Raw genomic sequence first — 14,852 nt, forward strand, 5'->3', positions numbered from 1 at the left:
GTGTAAAATTGAAAGAGCTTTAGATCTGTAATAAAAATCCAAATTTGTGGAAGGGTAAACTTTAAAAAAGCAGCCAAGTAGAGAAGGGTTGGGGAAAGGAGGGGTGCGTGAACAGGCACATTGGAACTGTGGGGACATGTAATGACCACTGTCAAGCCAATGTAAGTTTCTTGGTTTCTCGTGGAAAACATTTTAAACACACATTTTTCTTCCTTCCAAATTTAAGTCCATTAGTGTCCAGGTACATCTGTTCCGTTTTTTGTCTTGTTTCGTTGGGATGTTACAACACAATATTGCATTTACTCCAGTTCCTGTTCCACGTGGAAAAATTAGATGATTTCAAATAGTTTCTTCAGCTCCACGTAAGCCGCCGATCACTCTTCTGCATTTCATCTCTGAACCAGGCTTTGAGTGCATCGATGGACTGCCGGCTGATCTGCAATGCCCGAGGCACAAACAGGTTAAACCCAACGGAACAAACATGTACCAAAAAAATCTGTGGCCCCAGATGCCTGCTGTCACTGTAATGAGGCTTAAGCAGAAATGAAAACAGGGCTCGCCTGCCTGGGGAAGAGAATTCCAAAATCACATCTGGTTGGCATGTCGGGCACCAGGGGACCTAAAAGTCCTAGCTGCTGCTCTGTTGGTGCTGCTTTCCTGATGGGGCAACTTCCTCAGCAGACAAGGCCCAGCTAGAGATCAAGCCCTAATGGGGGATCCAGCCCCATCAGATTCTACAATCAACCTGAAGCCCAAGGAGCTATGGGGTACAGGTGACCCAAGAAGAGTCTGCCGTGTTTGCGGAAATACTTACCTTACTGACCAGAACGTCTGTAGCTTCAAAACGTCTTCCAAACATTTTGGGCGACTCACCAGGGATAGGTTCTATTTTTACACAGACTTCTTGTCCTTTTTTTGCAACATCCACTTGTTTATGGTTTATTTCAATACTTGTTACTATTCCGATGTCGACAAACTGTAAAATAAGAACGAATGACAGTGGCATGCAGAAGAATTCACGCCCATCACAGGCTCCAGGGCTGGAGAGCGGAAGTAAGGGCTGGAGCACAAGACACTGTTTTCAAAGTCGTGGCAACGCGATCCTTCACTCATCACTTAATGTCTCACAGTGTAACGTCCTCATCTGGTAAACTAGGCTGGCACCACCACACAGCCTATTCCCTTCACATGTAACAATGACAGGAGATAATGCGCTCTGCAAAACATGACAAGTGCGCTGTTGACCCAATGTCATTTTCTATTGTACTGTTTTACGTGACAGGTGCCCTAACAGGAGGGATCAGCAGGGACAAAGGGTCTGAGTCAAGCAAGAATGAGCTTGAGGTGTCGGTGGGAATGAAGTCATATTGAGGACCTCATCCTGAAATTAAAGAATGACGGCCTGTGAGCTGATGAGTGACATGATTTCAGAGTTTTGGTGAAAAAACCCTGACTCCCTTGTGGAGAAAAACATTGGAGACTAAGAGGGAAAACAGGGAGAGCTTTGGTTTAGGAGGCCAAAGCCACACAGAAAATAATTACCACAAATAAATGCCCTGGCTTAGTCCACTGAAATGGTAGAAAAGCTATGACAACTTTTTTTTTTTTTTTTGCTTTTTGTCTTTCTCTTTATTTTTAAAATCATTTTCATCTTTCAAGAGATGCTCTTTTGAAGGGGAAATTTTCACGGAGTATGAAAATTTGTCCTAAGAACAGAGTTTCCCAACACAGCTGAGAGAGAGAGAGAGAGAGAGAGAGAGAGAGAGAGACTTCGTCCAAAAAAAAAAAAAAAAAAAAAATCAGGTGCACGTGGCCAACGCCAAAGCTTTCTACACTATATAAAACAACCCTCGATGCGGCTTACGGCACTGGAAAGAAAAGGCAGGATCGTGAGATGTGTGAAAATCGTCTTTGTTTGCAACGCCCGTATTATCAACTGTGCGTCCAGACCGGAAACAAGGAGTGGAAAAAAACACGCAAGACAAATACGAGCAGGCCGGGTCCACGTTCACGTCTGTCATCGCAGCAGTCTCAAAGGCCGACGTGGGAGGATGGCTGGAGCGCAAACGTTTGAGATCATCTTGAGCTCAGTCGACACCACCTTCTCCTGAGTCCAGAGAGGGGCGGTCGACGCTGCCGTGAGCCGTGATCCTGAGGTCGGGGAGGATCAAGAGGTCGGGAGTTCGAGATCGGCCTAGTGAACGTGGCAAAACAGAGGGAGACCCTGTACAGTCCTGCGAGAGGCAGACCACGGGACTCTTCAGCTCGGAGTCCATGAGGCCAGAAGCTGACATCCTGCGTGTCTGTCTCTCACGTCTAACCATGATGATTTCCAAGCATACGCACTGCTCTGGGGTGAATCCATTCCAGTCTGCCTTGCCCTTCAGAAAGAAAAGATAACTCACCGGGTGCGGTGGTGGCTCAAGCCTGTAATCCCAGCCGGGAAAACACGACGAAACCCCACTTTACTAAAAATACAAAAATTAGCCGGGCGTGGTAGTGGGCGCCCATAATCCCAGCTACTCAGAAGGCTGAGGCAGGAGAATCCCTGGAACCCAGGAGGTGGAGGTTGCAGTGAGCCGAGGTTGCGCCACTGTACTGGAGAAACAAAGGAGGACTCTCTCCAGGGCTCCCATCTGCTTCTCAAAGCTATGACAACTTCTAAGTGCCATTGTCCATTACAGGAACCAGGTTTGGGGCAGGGAAAGTCCTAGATGAGGCTGAAACATTTCACTGCACCAGAAAGGAAGAAGATGCTCCAGTGCGCTGTGTGTCAAGGATACAGGGGATACAGGAACCAGTTTAAATCCTCTGACCACACTGGATTATCTGAGTATCAAAAGAATAAAGGCAATGGATTATAACACATCAAAAAAACCGCTGAGTCTATGGGATAACTCAATAAAAAAGTCAGTGGGAAAAGAGGTTGTTTATAAGAGACGGGGGGGCGGGGGGGATGATGGGTTATCGACAATTTTCCAACTGTCTATGTAATGGTTGACTTAAGCGAGGCTTGCCAGTGGGTACTAGAGCCACTGCGGTAAAGGCTGTCAAGAATCAGGATGTCCGTGAGGAACTCTAGGTACCAGACAGATTACGGAGTAATTACAAAGGGGCAAGTTTCTAATGGAGATGGTTGGCAGCAGGCACTTTCCCCAAGGAATCAAAGCATCAGCAGCAGTGAGGCAGCCTGGGTCATGCAAGAGGCAGGTGCACAGGAACCTGCATGGGTGTCTTTCCAATAATTCTAACCTGTGTCTAGTCGGGAAGGAGGGAAACAAAATGTGCGACTGAAACTTACATTTTTCCTTGGGACGCACATGGTCCCAAGCAAACACGGGTGCCCCCTGTTTCACCTGACCTTCTTCCACTGTCACCCCTATCACTATTGGATCTTGAGAATTAAAAATGTACTGAGGGAGTATTTTCATCTTGCAGGGAAACACTGCTATGTGCCTGAAAGCAAAAAAGAATTTTTAAGCTTACAGAATCACTTAAACATGGAAAGAAAAATTGCAGCTGAACATGAAGCTTCTGTCTTTAGAGGAAAGCAGCTTTCCTCGGCGGCCACAGGAGAGGGGCGGGCAGGGTGCTGCAGCCCAGAGCTAACCCATGCCCAAGGCACTTCTTCCTTTTCTTCTTAACTTCCTCCTTCCCATCCTATTGCCTCCCAAGTCTTTGCTTTCTTCTCTTTTAAAACCCTAACCCCAAAAGAAGCTGTATCACAGGTTCTGTTCCCAGTCTAAAACACTGAGCCTGGCTGCTGAAGATGTCAGCCACACTCTAGGGCTTAGAACCTCGGCAGTACCTTCGCTTGGCACATGTGTAGGCTACTGGGGGACCACATAGACGTCAAACCGTATTATCACCCTCCTTTTCTCCACCATGTTCCCAAACCATTTGATCCAAAAAGGCCACTGCATAATTACCCTGCTTATTGAGCACAGGCTTAAAGTGCTTTAGAAGTTTCCAGCAGTCTTCCTAATCAAGTAGAATCTTCTTGAGGTTTCATGATCTAAAATGAGCATAAACCAGTCTAAACCCTAATATTTACTAGTAAGCTCCACTTAAAAATGCATCCCAAACTCCGCCATCCCTCCTGTGGTCGGTGTGGTGTGAATCACCTAAACCTCTTGCTGGGACTATGGAAGCGTCCTGAGAGGCTTTCGTCACTGACTTCCTAACATCCCGAGGCCCACATAACAACCCAGTTAACCGGTCTGATTGTGAATCAACAGCCTTGGCAATGCGTTCTCACACAACTCAGAGAAGCTAAATGCTTCCCACGGCCTGTAAGATCCTTGGCAATACAGGTCCCGCCACCCTCTCTGACCTCATCTATCACTGTCCCCTCTGGTCACTCTGCCTTGCACTGCCATTCTATCTGGACACTCACCACGTACCTGTGCAGCTTACTGTATGGAGAGATGAGACGCCTTCCCCAACCACATCATTAATCACAGCCCCTCCTCTCTTTATCTAAGCCCTTCCCTGCTTTATTTGTTTTTTTTTTTTAGCACTTCTCATGCATGTGTTGATTGTCTCACATAAGAGCATGTCCCAGGCCAGGTGCAGTGGCTCAATCCTATAATCGCAACACTCTGGGAGGCAAAGGCAGGAGGATCACTTGAGTTCAGGAGTTCAAGACCAGCCTGGCCAAATGGCAAAACCCCATCTCCACCAAAAATACAAAAAATCAGCCAGGCATAGTGCTGTGAGCCTATAGTCCCAACTATTCGGGAGGCTGAGGTGGAGGATCACTTGAGCCTGGTAAGCAGAGATTGGGGTGAGCCATGATCACTGCACTACAGTCTGGGTGATAGAGCAAGATCCTGCCTGAAAGGAAAAAAAGGAAAAGAAAAAAAAAGTGTCCTCTCACCTCCAGGAGGAGGGAGCCTGGCCTGGTTCTCTGCCGATCCCTCCTCTACCACTACAGCAGTGTATGCACTGTGAGTACTTGCAAAGTTTGGTACAGGAATGGATTTCTCTCCCACAGAATCTCTTACCTTATTTACCAGTTTTCCTCACTCAAATTTTGTTACTTCTATGTAATCCCAGATAAACAACCCCTACCAGAGAAAGTCCCCAAACTTAATTAACTACTAACCCGTTAAAGACACCCAGGTCTGCCAAGATCATTAAACTGAAAGGTCACAGACGAGACTTGTTTGCACACTGCTGGAATGTCCCCAGTGTGTTGGGCTGGGTTGTAACACACCACTCAGGATGCAGCCTCTGGTGGATGAGGAAATGCCATGCTTCTGCTGTTAACAGCCCTTTCTAGAATTCAGTAATTCTCAATCATGTTCACTCACACAGTCTTAAAGTAAATAAAAACAGTAACTTACTTAAATTCTTCTTGTTTCTGTTTCTTGTAGTCCTGTCTATATTTTGTAAAGGCATCAGATCAGTGGTAAATAATTTCTGCACTAAGAATTCTAACTCCTAAACTATCAGCCATTTCTTGGGCATCTCGTTCAATTCTCACATCGAAGGCCAAAATTACTGCATACCCAAAAGGTTAACACATCAAAGACCCTGCAATCAAAACCACAGTATGTCACAGAGGACAGTTTCTAAGATAGAACAGTTTTAAGACAGGTAAGTAACATGAAAGCCTTCATAGCAAGAGAAATTACTTACTGAGGGTCATGCTCCAACATCACCGAAGCCTTCATAACATCTTTTTTATGTGCTGCACCAATGTTAATTCCTTCTTACTGCAAAAATGGGAGTTGCCAGGTTTATCTCTATGTATCAGGTAATGTGATGGCACCAAAAAACCACGACCAACCACCACTCACTTGTGGAGCCAGGTGTAATTACGGGCACTTCTGATGTTTTCAGAAATTCAAGTAGAGCTTCCAAAGAACCCAGTGTAGATGCCTGGACGTAGACTCCTTTTTTCTAACTTGATAGCATTTAGTATCTGCTTTAATTCATGGATCGATTCATCCTTGAAAGGAAATCAGGTTTGATAAGGCTGTCAACACACTTTTATCATCAGCAATCTAAAAACTGTGTTTCTCTCTTTGGTTAAGTGCTCCTCTGCAAATATGAAAGCAAGGCTTAGAGAGAGCAAGGCAGAATAGAGCCTGTGCTGGAATGGAGGAGATTCTGGGGGCCATACACGAGCTGTATCCTGATTCACCTTTGTCTTAGGTTTACCAACTTTGAAATACATCTAATCTCTGCTCCACTTGGCAAATACAGTAGGTGGGTGGGCAGAATTAAATAGTAGAGATGAAGAGTTTTTTTAAAGTTAAAAAAGCACCATATAAATGTAATGTGTTATGGTAGCCCAAAAGCTCAGCCTGACTGATAATGGTAGGAACTACCATAATCTCACGATCTCAGCAGTTCGTTCCTCATCACTGCTCCTCTGGAAATGGAGAAGAGATTTTTAATCAGGACAAGTTTATCAATGCCATTGAAGGGACGTAAGTCTGCTCCAGACTCAGGACTAGTGGAAGAGGCAGGCCTGCCCTATTCTGTCACTGGCCCTGAGAGAGCTTATTCCCAACGGCATGACTTGATGCTGCCTTAATAAACATGGCCCCAGAACACAAGAGCCATGAGCTGGGAACAGCTGTATTTTCTCTTTGCAAGTGAACAAACTACGGCTCAAAGTCTACTTTTATGAAACCACAATGGACATGGGCCAACTGCTCGTGTAAACAGGCAAGCAGGCTTTAAGATGACTACTAGCAACTATAAAGAATATACAGCTTCTAGCTTCTTTTTTTTTTTAGACGGAGTTTCGCTCTTGTTACCCAGGCTGGAGTGCAATGGCGCCATCTCGGCTCACCGCAACCTCCGCCTCCTGGGTTCAGGCAATTCTCCTGCCTCAGCCTCCTGAGTAGCTGGGATTACAGGCACGCGCCACCGTGCCCAGCTAATTTTTTGTATTTTTAGCAGAGAAGGGGTTTCACCATGTTGACCAGGATGGTCTCGATCTCTCGACCTCGTGATCCACCCGCCTCGGCCTCCCAAAGTGCTGGGATTACAGGCTTGAGCCACCGTGCCCGGCCGACTTCTAGCTTCTTTTTGAGATAGGGTCTCGCTTTCACCCAGGCTGGAGGGCAGTGGCGTGATCTCGTCTCACTGCAGCCTCTGCCTCCCAGGTTCAAGTGATTCTCCTGCCTCAGCCTCCCAAGCAGCTGGGATTAAAGGCATGCGTCACTATGTCAAGCTGACTTCCAGCTTTTGACTCTCTTTTTTATTTGAATAAAATGCATTATTTTTAGAATTCTAGTACACATAAAAATGATACAAATTTCTAGGATTGTATGAACTGAAATAATTTAAAAGCATCGGGTGTGCTAAGAAGCCAAGGGATGGCAGGCTTCACAAAGACAGAGCAGTTTTGGTCACCATCCCTAGCATGTGTACTGCTGACACTTGCCAGAACTCAAATAGCTTTTGAGGAAAAAAATATTAAATGAACTTACTTTAAGAACGGGGATTTCATCTTCTTTATAAGCCATGAGGAGGGGTACACCGGCAAAGGTTTTCTCCAGTCTTTTCCAAGAATCTTTACCCCTGAGTGGCTTTTACTTCTTTATGCTTTTCATGCTGGTTCTGTAGAGATAAAAAACATTTGCCACCAAATGTATTTGATAAGTGGTTAGCAGTAGGAGATGGTATAAGAGAATCTCATCATGACCTTGGAGTAAAGTTGTTTAGGCACAAGAAGCAATAACCACAACATAAAAGATTGATAAATTTGACATTAAAATTAAATACTTCAATTTCTCAAAATACCACAGGGGAAAAAAAGTCACAGAGTAGAAGATACTGCAAAACACAGCAAAAGACCAGTATTGTGAATATATAAGCACGTATACATCTGTAAGATAGAGAATGGAGACGAAAAATGTACATTTCATGAAGGAGGAAATAATTGGCTACTAAACATTTCTAAATGACCAACTGGGTTAACAAGTAAGCAAATGCACCTTGAACTGGCAATGAGCTACACACTTACCAGAATGGCAAAAAAAGTGAAGAAGATGTTAAACAGTGAAACTGAAATACTGCATGCAATTGGATATCTAATTTGTTATACCCACCGTAGATAGGTGTTGCCTTCACTTCTAGGTATACACACCCTGGGAAACTGGCACAAACGCACCAAGAGATACACACAAAAGTCCACAGCCGCAGCATCATTAGCAAGCACAAAACTCAAAAACGGGGCTGAGCGCGGTGGCTCACGCCTGTACTCCAACACTCTGGGAGGCTGAGGTCAGGAGTTTCAGACTAGCCTGGCCAACATGGCAAAATCTTGTCTCTACTAAAAATACAAAAAATTAGCCGAGTGGGGTGGCACACACCTGTAATCCCAGCCTAGATGACACAGTGAGACTCTGTCTCAAAAAAAAAAATTGGAGATTGCCTACATTTTCCAGCAACAGAGCAGATATGCTGTGATATACTCATATAATGGAATAGAAACCTTAAAATTATATACTTTTTTTTGAAAACAGAGTTTTACTCTTTTTGCCAGGCTGGAGTGCAATGGTGCAATCTCAGCTCATTGCAACCTCCAACTCCTGGGTTCAAGCAATTCTCCTGCCTCATCCTCCCGAGTACTGGGATTACATGCATATAACACAACACCAGGCTAAATTTTTTTTGTATTTTTAGTAGAGACGGGGTTTCTCCAAGCTGGTCTTGAACTCCCGACCTCAGGTGATCTGCCTGCCTCAGCCTCCCAAAGTGCTGGGATTACTGGCCATGAGTCACTGCACCCGGCCAAATTATATACATTTGTTTTTTTTTTTAACTAAAGGAGGCCAGATATAGGCCAGGCATAGTGGCTCATGCCTATAATTCCAGCACTTTGGAGAGATCAAGATGGGTGGATTGCTTGAGCCCAGGAGTTTGAGACCAGCCTGGGCAACATGGCAAAACCTCATCTGTACAAAAATTAGTCAGGTGTGGTGGTACACACCCATAGTCCCAGGTATTCAGGAGGCTTAGGTGGGAGATCACCTGAATCTGGGGAGGTTGAGGCTGCAGTGAGCTGTGACTGCAACACTGCACTCCAGCCTGGGAGACACAGTGAAAGCCTATCTCAAAAAAAAAAAAAAAAAAAAAAAAAAGCCTGATATAAAAGTATACGCTGAGAATAACTCCATTTCTACATAAAGAAAGTCCACAGACACTTTTAAGGGAAGCACTCTCAGACACAAAATCTACAAATCAAAGCAAAGATAAAAGATATTAGTTACTATCATAAAATGCAAGCCTGGTTACTCTAAGAAAGGTCGTGGAGTGGGAGGGGAAGGCTGGGGGGCCAATCAGGAAGAAGCACACAGGAAGCCTCTGGGTGCCAGCAGCGTTCTGATTCTCCATCTGGTTGCTTCCCAACAATTTGTTAAACTTTTCTTCTCTATTATGTGTACTTTTCAGGAGCAATGTTTTCTTTCACAATTAAATATGTTAAAAAAAAGAAAACTACAGTTGATCCTTCAACAACATGGACTTGAACTGCATGTGCCCACTTAAGAATTTCTTCCAGCTCTGCCACCAGAGACAGCAAGACCAACCCCCTCTCCTTCCTCCCTCTCAGCTTACTCAACATGAAGACCAGAATGAGGACCATTATGATGATCCACTACCACTTAACAAACAGTGAAACTGTGTCATCTTCCTTATGGTTTTCTTAATCACATTTTCTCTTCTCTAGCTTGTTTTATTGTAAGACTACAGTATGTGATACAACATACAAAACATGTTAATCTTCTGTGTATGTGATCGGTAAAGCTTCTGGTCAATGGTAGGCTATTAGGAGTTAAGTTTTGGGGGAGTCAAAAAATACACGTGAATTTCCAACTGCCTAGGCAGTCAGTGCCCCAGACCTCATGTTGTTCAAGAGTCAAGTGTAGTTATCAGTGCAGAACCAAACAATGTACTTTAGTGTTTGGGAAAGGCCTAGTCTGGTAAGTAGGTATTTTCACGCATCTCTACTCTGACAGATAGGCTTTCCTGTATGATGACATCCAAAATAAAAGGGAGAGTGAAGGGTATGTGTGTTCGGTATTAAGTCAAACAGCTTTCAAAGTGAGGAAACAATCTCAGCAGAACTTCTAAACACTCTTTAAGTCCCCACGTGTCGACACTTCCCACCTCAGCGTACCTTCACTCGTAATTCCTTCGCAGGAGGAGGTAACAGGAGGCCTGGAATCTGAGTTACAATGGGCCCTTCCACTGCAGGAACAATGATTGCATCTCCTTCCTTCCAACGGCTGGTGATCAAGATGACATCTATATTGGTGCCCACCCCTGGGAGAGCTTTAACCTAAAAGACATTATTGCAAAGAGGAAGACATACGTACAATGCACCATGTTCATTAAATCTAGAAGTATCCTCCACTCGAGGAACTCACTATTTTTTTTAGACAATAAACTGAAAAGTTGATCGTTACCTCCATCACTTGTGCTCTTCGCCCTTCACACTGCGCAAGTCTCTTGCTCAACATGGTCCGAGCTAACTCCACAAGAAGGTAGATCAGACTTCCCATGCCATCACCAGTACGTGCAGAGGTAGGTACCAAAGACACCAAAGTGCGGGGATCTTTATTCTCATAAAACAAAGCAGCATTTAAACCCTAGGAGCAAAAATCATGGAAAACACCAGGCTGTAAAGAAAAGGTATCTGGAATAGGCATAATTAACGAGAAGCTGGATAAGCAAATGGCTAATCATTTAAACTCCTCACAAACACTAGAAGTGATCATGGATAGCCTATAGGCATTAACGTATGACAGCAAAGTAGTTCTAAGTAAACTCGGTTTTCTAAATTATTCAGACTGCAAAGAGATCTTTGAAATATTAGCTTTCTGATATTAAAAAGGATAAAAGGGAAAAAGAATTTAAAAATTGCTGTCAACGAAGGGAAAGAACCAGTATTAACAAAAACGCTGACTTCCTTCTAAAGATAACATAATAAATACTCTATGAGAAAGGCTCTGCATAAAGAAGGAAAGGCCTTCTTACCTGCTGTGCAGATTCTACAATAATAGCCTTTGCTCGCTCCTCGAATTCATCTTTTGTATTTTTTTTTTCTGCTTCTTTAAAGTAGCAGCCACATCAGAGTCGGGACTCTTTTTCCAATCATATAAGCTGTCAATCTGTAAAAGGTTTTTCATGAGAAAGATCTCTAAAAAATTCAGAACATTCAAGAACTGTATGAATAGCTCCAGAAAATTCCTCACGTATGGCTCATATATACAGAACTGTGTGACTTGTACCAAAAGATCCTTACAGACTGCTCATCGGCAACCACTCTTAAATTAGAAACTCCCGTGGGACCACGCTGCCCATCAGCCTCCATGAGTTCCGAAGTGGCTGCCATTTGATTGGAAATATAAGATCCTAGAATCATCCTAAGACTATTAATACATATTGTTGGAATTCCAAAGCAGTTCTTGTGATAGACAGGAGCAATCAATCCTAGCAAGTACCATCACTAGAAAATCACATACCGGCCGGGCGCGGTGGCTCAAGCCTGTAATCCCAGCACTTTAGGAGGCCGAGGCGGGTGGATCACGAGGTCAAGAGATCGAGACCATCCTGGTCAACATGGTGAAACCCCGTCTCTACTAAAAATACAAAAAATTAGCTGGGCATGGTGGCGCGTGCCTGTAATCCCAGCTACACAGGAGGCTGAGGCAGGAGAATTGCCTGAACCCAGGAGGCGGAGGTTGCGGTGAGCCGAGATCGAGCCATTGCACTCCAGCCTGGGTAACGAGCGAAAACTCTGTCTCCAAAAAAGAAAATCACATACCAAAAAATTTTAAAAATTATTTTCTTTCTAAAATTAAAGCAGCCTATTTTAATAGTTTTGTTGATCAAATTAGGGTTATATCTGTTTTGTTAATGACAGAATCTATTTTCCCTCACTTTTCAACGAGTGACAAATGAGTATAGAAGAAAGGAAAATACTCACTAGCCAAACAAACAATCAAAAGCATAATCTGGGGACTGAGTCTGGGGCGATAAAGAAACAGATGACTCTGAATGCTACTAAGTAGGCAAATCAGTAGGAAATGAAAAAGATGTTAAAATTAGCATATGAGGTCCTTAGAATACTTAGAAACATGCTCTACACCTTTAAAGGAAAAGCCTGAAGCTTGTAAAGCTAAACAATAACAATATGTCAGCTGGGAGTGGTGGCTCACGCCTGTAATCCCAGCACTTTGGGATGCCGAGGCACGTGGATCACGAGATCAGGAGATCAAGACTATCCTGACCATCACGGTGAAACCCCGTCTCTGCTAAAAATACAAAAAAAAAAAAAAAAAAAAAAAATTAGCTGGGCGTGGTGGCACGTGCCTGTAGTCCCAGCTACTCAGGAGGCCGAGGCAGGAGAATTGCTTGAAACCAAGAGGTGGAGACTGCAGTGAGCCAAGATCGCGCCACTGCACTACAGACTGGGCGACAGTGCAAGGCTCTGTCTCAAAAAAAAACATGTCTAACTAGTACTTAGGAATTAATACCTTTAAATGTTTTTGTTAGAAAAGAATATCAATAAGACTCAAAGCTAGTTCTCTGAATGATGCACATTTCTAAGTAGACAAAAGAAAAACCCTAAATAGCCCTGTATCTAAAGAAATCCCATGCTGATGCGACTTTAATTCTTTCAAACACTTAACAAATAATTCAATTCCTGCACACTCTTTCAGAAAACAGGAGGAAATACTTCTCAACGCATAGACCAACATTACTCTGATACGAAAACCAGATAAAAGACATTACAAGAAAACTACATACCTATATCACTCATCAACACAGACACAAAAATCTCAGTGAAATCTAGCAATACATCAAAAGCATAACAAGTGACAACCAACTAGGGTTTAATAATGTAAAGTTTAATATTTAAAAAATTCAGCAGTAATTATGTTGTTAACAGAATGAAGGAGAAAATCCACATGAAAATCTCTAAATATGCAGGAAAAGAATCTGACAAAATCAACAACCATTCATAATTAAAGAAATAAAAACACAAAACACTCTAAACAGCCTAGGAATAGAAGGAAACTTCCTCAAACTTAATAAAGTGCATTGACTAAAAATCTCTACAGCTGACATCATACTTAATGGTGAAAGACTAAGCACTTTCCCCCTAATATCGGGAATAGAGAAAGGATTGTGTCTACTGTCATTTCTTCTATTCGACATTATTTAGAAGGTATATAGGAAAATATTCAGTATAATAAAGAAGAACAAGATGTAGAAAGCACATAGGTAAGGGAAAAAACATAATGCAATTTACAGGCAGACAATAATCACGTACACAGAAAAACCCACACTATTTATAAAAGAAGATACTAGGCCCAATCAGTGAATTTAATAAGGTCACAAGATACCAACTGAATGTAAATGTGATAAACAGCTGGAAATGTATAAAAATGTTAACACTATTTTAGCATTAAACCATGAAATACTTAGGGATACATTCAGAAAAGTGAGTCCAACATGTGGACAATAAAAGTAAAAACTATTGCCAAGAGAAAGAGGAAGCCCTGGCCAGGCATGGTGGCTCATGCCTTAAATCTGAGCACTTTGGGAGGCTGAGGCAGACAGATTGCTCGAGCCCAGGAGTAGACCAGCCTGGGTAACAGTGAGACCTCATCTCTATTGAAAAAAGTAAAATAAAAAACAATTTTAAAAAGCAGTAAAGAAGGAGTAAGTAAATGCACAGAGATACCATGCTCACTGATGAGAAGATGCAATATTGCTAAAATAGCCAATTCTCTCAAAATTTATCTAGAGTTTGAAATGCAATCCCAATCAAAATCCTGAAAAACTTTTTGTGGAAACTAACAAGCTGATTCTAAACTTTGTATTGAAATTCAAGGACCTAAAATAGCCAAAACAATATAGAGAAAAACAAAGCCGAAAGATTTACCACTAACTACAAGCTCTCAAAACCTTACTATGAAGCTATAATGAGACAGGGTAGTAATGGCATAAGAATGTATGTAGAGCAATGGAACAAAAGATAAATTATAGGAGCAGACATATATGATCAATTAATTATTGACAAAAATTCCAAACTAATTCCATGGGGAAAAGAATAATCTTTTCAGCAAAGTCTTTAACTAACAAAATATTTCTATGGAATAAAAAGTAAACCCTGACCTCACACTATATACAAACACGATTGATCTCAATGTAAAAGCTTAAACTATTAAACATCTAGAAACACCAGAGGAAAATTTAATGAACTTGGGATAGGAAAAGATCGCTTATATAGAACACAAACCATAAAAAAATTAATTGGGGCCGGGTATGGTGGCTCACACCTATAATCCTAGGACTCTGGGAGGCAGAAGTGGGTGGATCACTTGAGGTCAGGAGTTCGAGACCAGCCTGGCCAACAAGGTGAAACCCTGTCTCCACTAAAAATACAAATTAGCTGGGTGTGGGGGTGGGTGCCTACTTGGGAGGCTGAGGAACAAGAATCGCTTGAACCCAGGAGGCAGAGTTGCAGTGAGCTGAAATAATGCCACTGTACTCCAGCCTGAGTGACCAAGCAAGGCCCTATCTCAAAAATAAATAAATAAAATTTAAAAATTAACTGGATTTCACCAAAATCAGAAATTTTTTCTCTTCAAAACACACTATTAGGAAAAGGAGGCGAGGCATGGTAGCTCACCCCTGTAATCGCAGCACTTTGGGAGGCCAAGGTGGTGGATGACCTGAGGCCAGGAATTTGAGACCAGCCTGGCCAACATGGCAAAGCCCCATCTCTACTAAAAAACACCAAAAAACAAAAACAAAAACAAAAACAAAAACAAAAAACAAAATCACACACACCCTATCCGGCATGGTATTGC

General features: G+C 42.8%; 1 pseudogene; it reads right to left on the reverse strand.

Annotated features, from left to right (window-relative positions):
* Positions 1-59: 59 nt before the first annotated feature.
* On the reverse strand, positions 60-11,362 carry LOC100390948 (eukaryotic translation initiation factor 5B-like; annotated as a pseudogene).
* Between the last annotated feature and the right edge of the window lie 3,490 nt (positions 11,363-14,852).

Source organism: Callithrix jacchus, chromosome 7 (assembly GCF_049354715.1).
Source record: "Callithrix jacchus isolate 240 chromosome 7, calJac240_pri, whole genome shotgun sequence".
Classification (NCBI taxonomy): Eukaryota; Metazoa; Chordata; class Mammalia; order Primates; family Cebidae; genus Callithrix; species Callithrix jacchus.